The sequence below is a fragment of the Cyprinus carpio genome, chromosome B20, assembly GCF_018340385.1.
Source record: "Cyprinus carpio isolate SPL01 chromosome B20, ASM1834038v1, whole genome shotgun sequence".
Classification (NCBI taxonomy): Eukaryota; Metazoa; Chordata; class Actinopteri; order Cypriniformes; family Cyprinidae; genus Cyprinus; species Cyprinus carpio.
Window position 1 is genome coordinate 28508930 of NC_056616.1, and position 12650 is coordinate 28521579.

The window sequence follows — 12650 nt, forward strand, 5'->3', positions numbered from 1 at the left end:
ATCTATCTATCTATCCATCTATCCATCCATCCATCCATCCATCCATCCATCTATCCATCCATCCATCCATCCATCGTTCTGTCATTTTATCTATTGTCATTTTTTCATTCTATCAGTTGTTTTATTCTATGCATGCTTTTATCGATCTGTCATTCTATGTACTGTTGTTCTGTCGTTTTACTGGACTTTCTCATCCTTCTAGATCCCATTCTTTTCTCTCATTCTGTCGATCTGTTTTGTTCTGTCATTCTATCTATCATATCTAACAGCCTCCGTCTATCTATCTATCATCGTCATACTGGACCATTGACCCCCCTGGCTGCGATCAGAGATGCCATGGTTTGGTATGCGGACCAAACTTTCGATCGTGTAAAAGTTCTTTTTTGAGTCTTAAGTCACATATCGCCTGTTTATTTTTTCTGGTTGGTGGTGAGATACAGCTGGAGTGACAGTGTTTCCGGTGTGTTGTGTGAAGCAGAAAGACATGACTCTAGTGGTGAATGCAGGGGTGGATACTCACAGGGATGGCAACACATCAGTTGTCACAACTGTCATTTTGGTCCAGTAGTTTGTTTGAGGATTAGACGATACTACATACCTGCTCACGCAGATACAGCTGTCGATGACTGAAGTCTATGAAAAAATGGGGACACATACCATACATAACCTTCTAGGAGTTTTTTAAAGAGTTTTTGGAGAGGGATGAGAATAACAAATTTTCCCATAGATGTTTTTTTTGAGGGTTTGAGGTTGATAGTCTCTTTGAGGTGGAAGTTTCCTTAACAGTGGGTTGTGCATACATTTCAAACACCCAAAACACTGTTATTTGCCAAAACCATCGGCATTCCCATTGAGCAAGGTACATAGTATTTTAGAATTATCCATTGTTTTATAGATCAAAACATGCGTGTGTCGGATGTTATGATTACTGGGCAACGTTTGTGAGGCATGTTTGTCCGGGCAACTAGTTGTGGGATGCAATGTGGTTTGGGCACTTTCCCCGTGAGAAGGGGCGGGGTAACAAATTTCTATCTGGGGATAATTTTAGTTTATTCTAGTTATTTTTATTGGCATCAACAATTCGGGTGATCATATTGGGTTGTAATGGCCCTACTTGTGTGTTTTGATGCACTTTTTGTGTTGAAGATAGTGTTTTTGTTTTGAGGGAGGACGTGGCCTAAGGACTGGCTAAGTCTTATCAAACAGAGCCTTTAATAACTTGAAGCTATTACTTGTGATGATTCTTGCTGTCTTGATGAGGGAATGGAGGTAATGCTGCTGGTTTTGTGTACCGTGTTGGAAACTAATTCGTCGTGTATGTTCTCTATTCTTACAAGCTATAACAATGTTGTGTATTAGGCTCGTGTGGCAACCTGGAGTGCGAAAAGATCTCTCTGATAAATGGTTGTGTTTGTTGTATGACATAAGCTTCAGCCAAACATAAAAAATTCTGTCATCAGTTACGTCACCTTCATGTTGATCCAAAGCCCTGTATAAACACAAAAGATGACTAATTTCTATAGTTTAAATCAAAGAAAACCTTGGACTCAATAGACTGGCAATTGTATGTAGTATCACCTCCTATACACAAGGATAAAGAGTCTGAGCAGGTTTGGAAAGACATGAGGATTAAATAAAATGTTTGACAGAATTTTTATTTTTTTGTGTACTTATGACCACTACACATATTTTTTCAACAAACCTTACATGGTACCAGTGTGTCAAGATAGCAACTACTCAAACATTGTCTTAAGGACTGCCAAACTTGTAGAGTGTTGAGATTAGCGAATCCATCCTTTTTAAGGGATTGACATTAATAGAATCTTATCACTTATGGGAAATATGTGCTGTCTGCGCGATAAATAGTGGAAAATGAGAATGAGGCTGGATGCCCTTGGGGCTAAAGTGACCACCACTCCAATACGGAAAAGGCGCTTGACAGGAGCAGGTCAATATTGATCTTCCTGTTTAATTTATTTAATTGCTTGACCTATGAAATGAAAGGTCACAGTTTATCATTTAATTTACCATCATAACATTTACAATTTTAAGGACCTCAATTAGATTTTTGAGACCGCTTTAGATTTATATATATATATATAAGATATATATATATATATATATATATATATATAATATATATATATATATATATATATAATAAGATATATATCATATATTATGTACTAAGACTTTTATACAGGGAGAAATAAAGGGTTGAGTAGTCTTCTATTCTCTTGAGCCTTCATTGCTGGACAAAAATCCCCTTTGCCATCGTAAATTATCATTAGTGAGTTTCACTCTGCAATCTGTACACGTCTGTGCTAAGCAAGCCCAAAAAACAGGTTCATTGGCAATAGCACATCCTCCGGTCTTTCGTGACTGGTAATTAAGTGGTAAAAAAATTTCTGGACACGTTCATTACTAGACGGCCTACGGATGCCAGCATTCGCTGCATTTTATAGGTCGTGTGTCAGACTGTCAGAAAACTGTTGACGGAGGAAAATTATCATGCATTTAGAGTACATGTACATTGATTAAAAGACCACAAGGACTTGTGAATGCAGGTTGCATTTAGAACAGCGACTCACTGGGGGGACTGTGCAAGACTTTTTTTTTCAAGCAAAAGAGTGCTTCCAGACATTCAAAAAAAAAAAAAAAAAAAAAAAAAAAAAAACAGATAGCAATTTTGTCGTAATTTTTCAGTCTATCCCTAAATGACAGCCTGGAAACCTTGTAAAAAATATTCTGACATTCAGAGTGCAAAGCTCAAAATAAAAGAAAAAAAAAAACCTTTCCTTCAAAATCCAATCTGGAACTAAACTGCAAAAGCAGATTGTTTTTAAATATATCAAATAAATGCAGTCTTGGTGACTTATTTCAAAAAAACATTTAAAAAATTGTGAATAAGCTAAATTACACCACTAAATATTTCGGTGGTGGATTGTGTTGTTAAAATAAAAAAAATACAAAAAAAATTCTGCTAAAAAGTCGCTCATTTGTGTCTTATTAGCGCTCAAATTATATTTAGACTCCTCTGACCTCGCAACCATGTGTGAACGCAGAGCAGCTTTGCTATGGGTCTGTGAACATTCATCAAATATAAAGCAAACATGCTGCAACCACAGCGAGACCTTGCTGAACTCAGGTCAGTCCTGCATGAAAACCGCCACAGCGGCCTTAAACATATTTCCCAGATAAGATCACTCAGTACCCTTGCCAGGTAAAACAAGATGCACCATCAGCCCGAATGAAATAAGGTGGACAGGCTGCAAAAGATATTGGCTGATGTGTAAAAGCAGTGGTTCTCGGACTTTTCAGGCCAAGTACCACCTTCGACTGAGTCAGAGCATCCAAGTACCACCTAGTGTGTGTGTGTGTGTATGTGTATATATGCTCATATTATATACCTAATATAGTCTATCTAATACTATATATATAATTTTTTCTATTTTTTATAATTTATTACATATGAAAGTGTACCATTTTGAGGAGTGTTGTGTTAGAGAAAGTCATGATTGGCGAGAGAGAGAGAGACTGGAAAGTGATGCAGGTAGAACACAAGAGCGAAGAAAAATTGGGGGTCAAAACTGAGAGTGGCAGAAGAAAGGGGAATAGGTTGGTAGAGAGGAAATGTGTGTTACAAACTGAGAGGCCAGGCAAAAGGAGATGGAAACTATAGATGAGGGAGATTGAGACAAGCTTGGAGAGTGAGACAATCGAGAGAAAGAGCAAGAGCTCTGCGCAGCCAGGATAACGCTCATCACAGCTCAGGAGTTGATTTCAGCACTTGACCTGCTTGAGGGTGGCTGTAAATAAGGACAAACATGTTCCCCTTGCTGTGTCAAGCCTTCAGGACTGACTTGATCTGTTATCTCTCTTGCAACAATTTATTCTCTCACTTGCTTTATTACCGTTGTGTGCGTGTGCCAGAGAGAGTGAGCAAGTCAAAAGAGGGACTTTTTGTAAGCAACAACCATTTCTGCTTGAAAGGTGCACTGACCGTGCAAAAGACTCAGTGTGAATTTCCTTGTCATCTGGGTGTTTATTAAATATGAGTTAATGTCCCAGCATTTCACTACTGGTACACGCAATCAGTGTTGCTTGTGCTACTGTACTGTAACTCCTTGCCAGGTCTATAAACTCCTCAGAATTGAAAGGTAGCTAAACTGTAGTCAAACATAGTTTTTCAAAAAGGTACAAGACATAACACATGAAAAAAAATTAGATAATCTACTGTACATTACTAAATAAAAATTCAGTTACCTTATTAACAGATTCAAATACGTTTTTTTTTTCCTGATCTAATATGTTTTAAAAAATGTAATTATTTTTATTCCTGTAATTTATTGTCATTACTTCAGTCTTCGATGTGTCACATGATCCTTCAGCACCATCATTCCTAATATGCTGATTAGTCCTTCATAGAGTAACAATAAATTGATTGTCATCAAAAATGAGCATGGGACTCCAAAGGAGTGATCACATGGAAACAAATGTGTGCATTTTTTTACGTTATATCTATATATAAGCTACACAGTAAAGCCTTGAGAGCAGTTGTCATGCTAATGCTACAATAAATGTAATTTATGTTTCTGTGATGTTGCAAATTTTAGTAGGCCTCTTTCCCAATAGATTCTCCAAACCGTGCGGGCTGTATGCAAACCATGATAACGAAGTGTACCAAGTTCTAAGTATTTCTCCCCCACATTTTTTTTAAGTAATCATTTTTATTTTGCATTGCCTGAAAAGACAACAAATTGGCCAAGCAGGCGCTTCTGCATGCCAGTTGCAAAACGCAGTGTGACTGAAATGAGTGAACAAATCGAAGTTATTATTCTACTCTGGTTGTCTCACCTGCTCATCTGCCTGTCAGAAAAAACAGATATCTGGACAAACATCATGCAATTTCTAATATATTTATGAGTCGTGAGAAATGAAAGCATATTTTTTTTAAAATTGTGTATTATTTGAGCTGAATTGCAGTTCATTTTTGACTGTTGCCTTACATTCCTTTTTTTTTTAGCCCAAATTCAATTTTTATTAATTTATATTATTTTATTACTATTTATTAATTATTACTAGTGTTACTAATGAATTGACTTTTGAGAAGTATTCTACTGTATACGCAGTAATGTATTCTTCTGTCACAATTTCTTCAATTTAACTATCGCGAGACTGGTTGTTAATTTTGATAGGTTGTTTGTGCAGACAGGTAATTATTTCGGACAAGAAGTTAGTAGCCATATCAGGATTTATGATTAATGGTACAACCCTACTTTTAATTTATTCATTCAAAAATTTGCCCAAATTCTTTCAGTGACATCAGGCAATTATGTAAATTCAATTTTTTGTGCGATTGTAGCCCTTAGTCGACTGATTTTATTTCGGTTTGCTGCGATCACCAACATCTTCTGACTATACATTGCAGAGCTTAGGAAATGAAAAGATCAAGCAGGACTGACCTAATATCATCCCGAGGCCTACACCGTAGATGGACGTTTGGTTGAGTTTGCTTTTCTACCTTAGCAAAAGGCTAGCTTTTGTCAATATTGTCTTTAACCTGAATGGTGGTTCACACATAATTTTTAGCTTTGATTTTATGACCTTTTATTGTCCCATCTCAGAAGGAGCTGTGCAGACCACCTAAAGGTTGATCGTTCAGCTCTTGCTAAGATTTAATGTCAAATCTTTACGGTAGCTCATCTGGGTCAAACTCACAGCCTTGTTTCTGCTGTTCAACACTATCAGAAACCGTGTCCTGGACCTCATCAAGGTTAACTGCTCAAGACAGACCGATTTGTTACGCAAAAAACTGGACAGTCAACAGTCTTTGCTCATTGCTCTCTTGAAAAAAGTCCATACATACGTCAACGATAGCCCGCTGTGCTGTAAACACAGTGAAATCTCAAACATTGACTCAGCTCAATCATCCATTAAAATAATTAAATGCTCTAATTTAATTCCACCTTTGTGCATCTGCAGATCCATTATTTTCTTTGTTTCGGTTCGTCGGTAGAGGAGAGTTGCCAGGCGGTGTATTTTAGTCTCGTACCATAAGGCTCTTCTGAGGTGTGTGTGTGTGGTAGCTATATAGCAATATCTTAAGTAGTTTGAGACTTAAAGTGCCGGGCTTTGTATAAGATGGATGGAATTGGCTGATAAATTGCATTAGATGAAAAGCATAGAGTGTCTCCTGCCAGATGCAACTGGCCCGCTGAGAGGGTCACGGGTGTACCTGAATGATCTATGATGGTATACATTCATACAAGACATTCTGTCATCAGCATCCCCGCTCGTTCGAGAGTCCCTCGATACCTCTCTCTTCTCTATTAAAAAAATCCGTACGGCTCCTCTAATGGCTCAACAAGGTCTATTTTGAATATAGGCGGAAATCATATTAGCATTACTGATTCATATGCTCTAGTAATTCACATCCAATTAGATGGCAATAGCCATCAGATTTTATGCTGTTATTTTGATGACGTGATGTAAAAGCCACTTTTAGCCGAAGATGATGAATGTAATTATTATAGGCTGTGTTCAGAATAGAGTATTACAATTTCTGCAGTGTTTAGTACACACACATTTTCCCTGAATATAGCAGAATATTAGATGCCCTACCCATGTCATGCAAAATGTGTTGAATACAGTAAGTATACAGTATCCCAACAATGCAGTGCAGTCAGTTTGACTAGTCATTTCCAGTGTGATGAATAACCTGGAAGTAATTGTTTTTATATGTCACTTTTTTTAAATGTACACCATTCAAAAGTTTGGGGTCTGATTTTTTTTTTTTTTTTTATTTATGTTTTTGATGTAAGTAACTTATACTTGCCTGGGCTGCATTTATTTGATTTAAAAAAAAAAACAGTAAAAAAAAACAGTAATATATGAAAATATTATAATTTGAAAGAAACTGTTTTGTATTTTATTTATTTAGATTTTATTTTATTGCAAACTGAATTTTTTGCAGTTTCTAGTTCAACATGATCCTTCCGAAGTCTTTCTAATTTCTTGGTGTTCAAGAAATCACGCTTCCGATTATCAATGCTGAAAAAACAGTTGTTTTGCTTATTTTTTTATTTTTTTGTAAACTGTGATTTTAGGATTCTTTGATAAATTGAAAGTTTTAAAAGAACAGCATTTATTTGACATAAAAATTCAAATTTTGTTATTTGTGTTATGATTAATGCATTTTCTGCGAATTTTAATCCATTTAATGCATTCTTGCTGAAAAAAAACTTTTGAACAGTAGTCTATACAGTATAAAGTATTCTGTATTATAACATATTTTTTGTTAGCAGTATGCTATTATTGCATTTCAGAAACAGGAATAGTAATTATAATATATTCATTATCTTCACTAAACTTGCTATTAAATATTTTGTTTGGTTTTGTTCACATGGAGGTCACAGTGCTCCAAGGTCACGAGTAGACCGTATGCAATGCAACAGGGAGGCAATCAGCGCCTCGTGTGTTCTCCCACACCTGCCCTTTCCCAGAACAAGAATGGGACAGCTTGATTTTTATTATTATCCATCTCCCTTTTCATCATGCAATTGTGGCTCCAGCCGTCAGAGAGAAAACTTACTCTGATTATTTTGCAGCATATGGGGAAATAAGACCCAATTTCCCACCTCAATCTTCAAGATGATTTGAAGTGTAACCAGTCTGTCACACTGGGACAGATAGATAGACGCACCAGGCCCTGATTAAGGTCCACCATCAAGCACAGATTTTTTTTTTTCTTTCTTTTTTTTCAATTTATATCAATCTTCATTTATTTAGACATGCAGGAGGCTGGGGAGTTTTGTTGACGTCCTTAGAGGATGAGGTTATTAAATGGCAAATTGTCAAGTTAACGCTTGCAATTTTTCAGTGATTTAACAATAGCTCTGCTTTGGATTTCAAGGTTGTATAATCACAACAAGTGTTTTCCCCCTTAATTGACACAGAGTATCAAAGCTTGACTCTTGGATGTCTGTTTCGGGCTTTAAATCTAACAACTCTTTGTGCCAGGTATTGAACGTAACCTTTGATTTGTGTTTACTATTCCCTAAAGTTCTTTATTACGTTAATCACATGCCTTTAAAAGATGCTGCAGGTTGATTGAATATGTTGTGAACATCAGTGCATTTAAAATACATTTATTTTATACTAATAGTTCAAATGTATTACTGACATATTTGCTCAAGACTTACTGATATGAAAATTATAATTAAAACTTTATTTGGAGTGATACTTATGCACAATGCACATTTCTTAATATTAAGCCTGTAAAAGGTTTTAATGTCACTAGTGATGAGGATTGTATGATCTTTGAATAATATTGGTTTAAATGCAAGATATTTAAAGTGTACCTATAGTATTCTTGCAATAGTTTCATTTTAACACGATCAAATATACTTCAGTGTATCTTTAATTGGACTTCAGCACTACTTTCGCATAATTAAAGTGCATTAAATACAAAATTAGTTGTTTCAATTCAGCAGACTTTAAGTATACCAGTTTTCAGGGGTATTTTTATTACCTACATAAATATTAACATTTATTTGTAGTATACCTATGAAATTAATGTATTTCAAATATAGTTTCAGTATATTCACTTTTCACTATATAGATGGATGGATAGATAGATAGATAGATAGATAGATAGATAGATAGATAGATAGATAGATAGATAGATAGATAGATAGATAGATAGATAGATAGATAGATAGATAGATAGATAGATAGATAGATTATTTAATAGTTTTACTTTTGCCGCAATTTTTGCACTTTTATATTGTTTTATTGTAACAGTTCTTATTATTAGTGCTATTATTGAGAGTCAATTGCAATTTTTTTAAGTATACAATAACTGCTCTATTTTTGCCGTTTTTCCATTTCAAGTTCTTAAAATGATTAAGTTATTAAATATATATAATTATAATAACTTTTTTTATAATTATTTATAACATTTGCACCATAAAAAATTGAAATTAGCCATTTTAGTGAAATGAAAAAAGTTTATTAAAGAGGAACAACACTTTGTTGAACTGTTACAGCTTCTAAAAGTCATGTACTTGCACTTTCAAAACATTTTAAATTCCCCCAACTAAATAGGCCAAATAGTTGTAAAAGATGTTGTTTTTAATAATGTTTTATGCTCCTCTCTGATTTGAAGAGGTACATGCTATTAGAAAATCACGAGTCAAGTGAAATGTTCCTTTCCATCCCGACTGTTTCAGCATGCAAATTAGCATTTGCCTGTGAACCAACAACATCCGAGAAAATTACTTGAAAAATTGATGACCTCGGTACAAGCATTACGTCTGAAACACCTCATTAGCTGCTTTCCTCTCGATAGAGTCTAGACTGTATTTGGGGTATGGAATCCAGACCTCGGTTTGTGGGTTATATTTTTTTTTTTTATTTATTTTTTTTATAAAAGGCCCAAATAGCTGTAATTATCTGGAAGAGTCATTAGCTTGGTGTTTATCTGGGTAAAAGCAATGCTTTTCGTAAATATCTGCAATATATGAGTGATATTTGTCCTTCTCTCTGTTTGTGCCACAGGCTTCGTTTCCCGTTTCACTCAACAGAGATAGAAATCAAACATGGAAAGTTCAACCTGTTTGCAGCGGCCCTCTTTCCTCTCGCACGGCCGTCACCTTTATTAATGCCCTCCGATGTAAATGAAATGATAGTCTGGAGTTGCACTGCCCCTAAAGTACGCTGCAACAGAGTATCAGCCACTTAATTCTGCTGCTATGCCACGCTTTTTTAAGAGGGGAGATAAGCCAAGAGCGCCCAATTTCCTTCAGAGATGGGCACGCTTTATTGATGGAGTGGACCACGCTAATGTTTTTAGCCTTCTGGGTGTCCATCTGTGAGCATTTTTCCAGTGTCATCACCACTCTGTTTAAGTAGCTCCAATGGCTTCTTTGGGCCAAAGGGGAGATAATGCAGGCTATTTATCATGCAGGAATTCAATTTTTTGAGCCCACCAATTCTCCTCATAAAAGAGTTACCAATCCATATATCAAGCATTTAGTTGTCTGTTTTCATGAGCGGGAAATCATTTGTATGCATTTTATTTATTTATCGCACAGGTCGGATGGCCGGCGGGGGATGGGGCGTTGGATTTCACCCCGTAGGGAGGGGGGAGAAAGAGAGTCAAGGCGAACAATTTAACTAATATAGCAATGTCAGAGAGAGAAAGAGGAAGGAGAGTGGAATGCTGGAATGTAGTCTGTTGGCTTTCTCTGTGTACCTCAAAATGAATTTGTCTGCTTAAAACATGGTTATTTGGACAGAGATTTGAATTGATTCGTAATCAGAATATATTGATTGTAAATCTGTTTTGATTCTATTAGTGTCCTTAATATGATTCTTTTCATACTTTTGTAGATTATTTGAAAAAGTCTCACAACACAGTAACAATGGTTGGTTTATTTGAAGTTATGAAATTAATAATTTGTGGTTCATTTAGTAAGTCTAAATACTAAATACTAAAAAAAAATACTATAAATACAGTAACTTTTGGGATAATTTGTGTTTTTGATTCACTGAAAAGAAAAAGCTCATAATAAATCAGTACGATATCAGAGATTTTACCATACTGGTCAATATTAGATATTTAATTGTGTATTAGATATTTAATTTATTATTTATCACTGTTTTTTTTTCATAATTAGATATTTAATCATAAGTGCTCATTTCCCCTATATTTACATTCAGATTACCTTTGCCGTCATCTTTATAAACCACTAATAGTCGGCGGCAGTAGCTGTGTGGGCAGCACAAGTTCTGTCCCAAAGTGTGAGAAGGTGGTGGTGGGGGGGGGGGGGGGGGTCGGGAAAGGTCCTCAAGTCAGGATTTGGACGCTCGTAACACAACGGCGCTGTATGTCGGCGCACTGCCCACATAGCTATCGGCGCCAACAGGTTTTTTTTTTTTTTAACTGCTATAACTACTAGTGAAACTGGAAGTCGTGAATATTATTCAATTTATTTTAAAAAAATTTTTCCCTTTTTTAATGGAACCAGTTCATTTTTAGAATACATTTCGCAACCCCAATGAAGCTATTAAACGTCAAATTGTTGTGAGGAGGCATATTTGTTGTCACCCATGGGTTATTTTTCCCCCCTGGATCTTGTTTTTTACTCACCGTTTGCGTTCTAATGAGCTCTGTTGTGAACGTATACACTCGGCCCTCCGCTGCGGAGCGTGACCTCCAGTCGCCTGGGCTTTATGTTATATGATTAACGAGACCGCGATTCCGCCAGATCAGACGAGCATTCAAAAACAGCTTTTGATGAAAACCCTTTTGATGGAGGGCTGATGTTAATAGCGTCCGGTGTTTCACGTGGCTCTCGTGAGGGCTTCAGATCTAGGTACACATGTGCACTTTGCCACTGCTTGAAGCCTTGGACGTACTCTTGTGCATTTAGAGGACTAGCTAGCTGTGTGCAGCTGTGGTCCAGTCAAGGTCATGCAACTGAGGTGTGTTTTCATGCATGTCTGACAGTAATTAATTGTGCTGGGTGCAGTGCTGGCCTTCTCTTCCTGTCCTGTCCTCTCTCAGCTGCCGCTTCCTATAGATTTCAACAGAGTTGGCTGACGTTAGAAAGCCACAGATGTGCTAACTTGCCAATATATTTCATATTACTTGATAAAGCATCATGCTGAATTGCATCGATCACTGTGTGTCTTTCCTGTTTTCCACCACTGTAATGGAATGGCAGATGAGATGATTTACATTTTTAGGGTTACTTTTTTCTCATGAGCGATTACCATCTATTTTCCTGCCAATAAAATACATCACAGCAGAGGAAGTCTTCATCTAATGACCAACCCCCTAATGTTATTTTAAATGACACTGATTGAGGGGAAGTGTGCTTGTTCAACTGTGATTGTCAGTTTTGGTTTTGGTGATACGTTCCTCACCATCTGGACTATCAGTAGGAACTAACTATAAAAAAGTAATAGGTGCAGAAATTCCAGTTAAAAGTACTTTGTATAAAAATACAGCTACCTGGTGAGATTATAACTCATATTAAAGTTCATCATGCACTTTTTTTAGTCTTGGCCCTAAACAATTAAATTAGTTTTTTTGTTTTGCTTTTGTTTTCGGTAAACTTGCATTTTCGCTTGAAGTTTAATAAAAATGAATCAAAATTTTTATTGTGCACTTATTGCATATGATATTTTCTAATATTCCAAAAACGCATTAGGATATTTAAAAAAAAAGTTACAAAGTTGCCTGATTAGCATAGGTAAAATAAAAATAAAAATATTAAAAAACAATACAAATAAAAATGTAAAATTAATAATTTAAAAAAATAATAAAAAGTTATATTGAAATGTAAAATCTGACTTTTTTCATATAACTTTTAATTATTTATTTTTTATTTATATTATTTATTTATTATTTTTATTTTTTTCAGGCAACTTTGTAACAAAATTTTAGATTTTATTAATACTCTTACTATTTTTTTTTTTTTAAGTATTTTATAATTTTGTGGAATATTAGAAAGTCTCATATGCTATAAGTGCACAGTGAATTTTTTTATTAATTTCAGGTTGGATATGAAATAAGTAATTTGCTTATTTCTCCCTCTAATTAATGTATTAACTTATCAAAATAATTTGTAGGTGTTTCT

General features: G+C 35.4%; 1 protein-coding gene across 1 annotated transcript in view; it reads left to right on the forward strand.

The window, feature by feature from the left end:
• Positions 1–12650, forward strand: part of LOC109113605 (sodium/potassium-transporting ATPase subunit beta-1-interacting protein 2) — a 143864-nt gene that overhangs the window by 18599 nt on the left and 112615 nt on the right. The window lies entirely within an intron of this gene.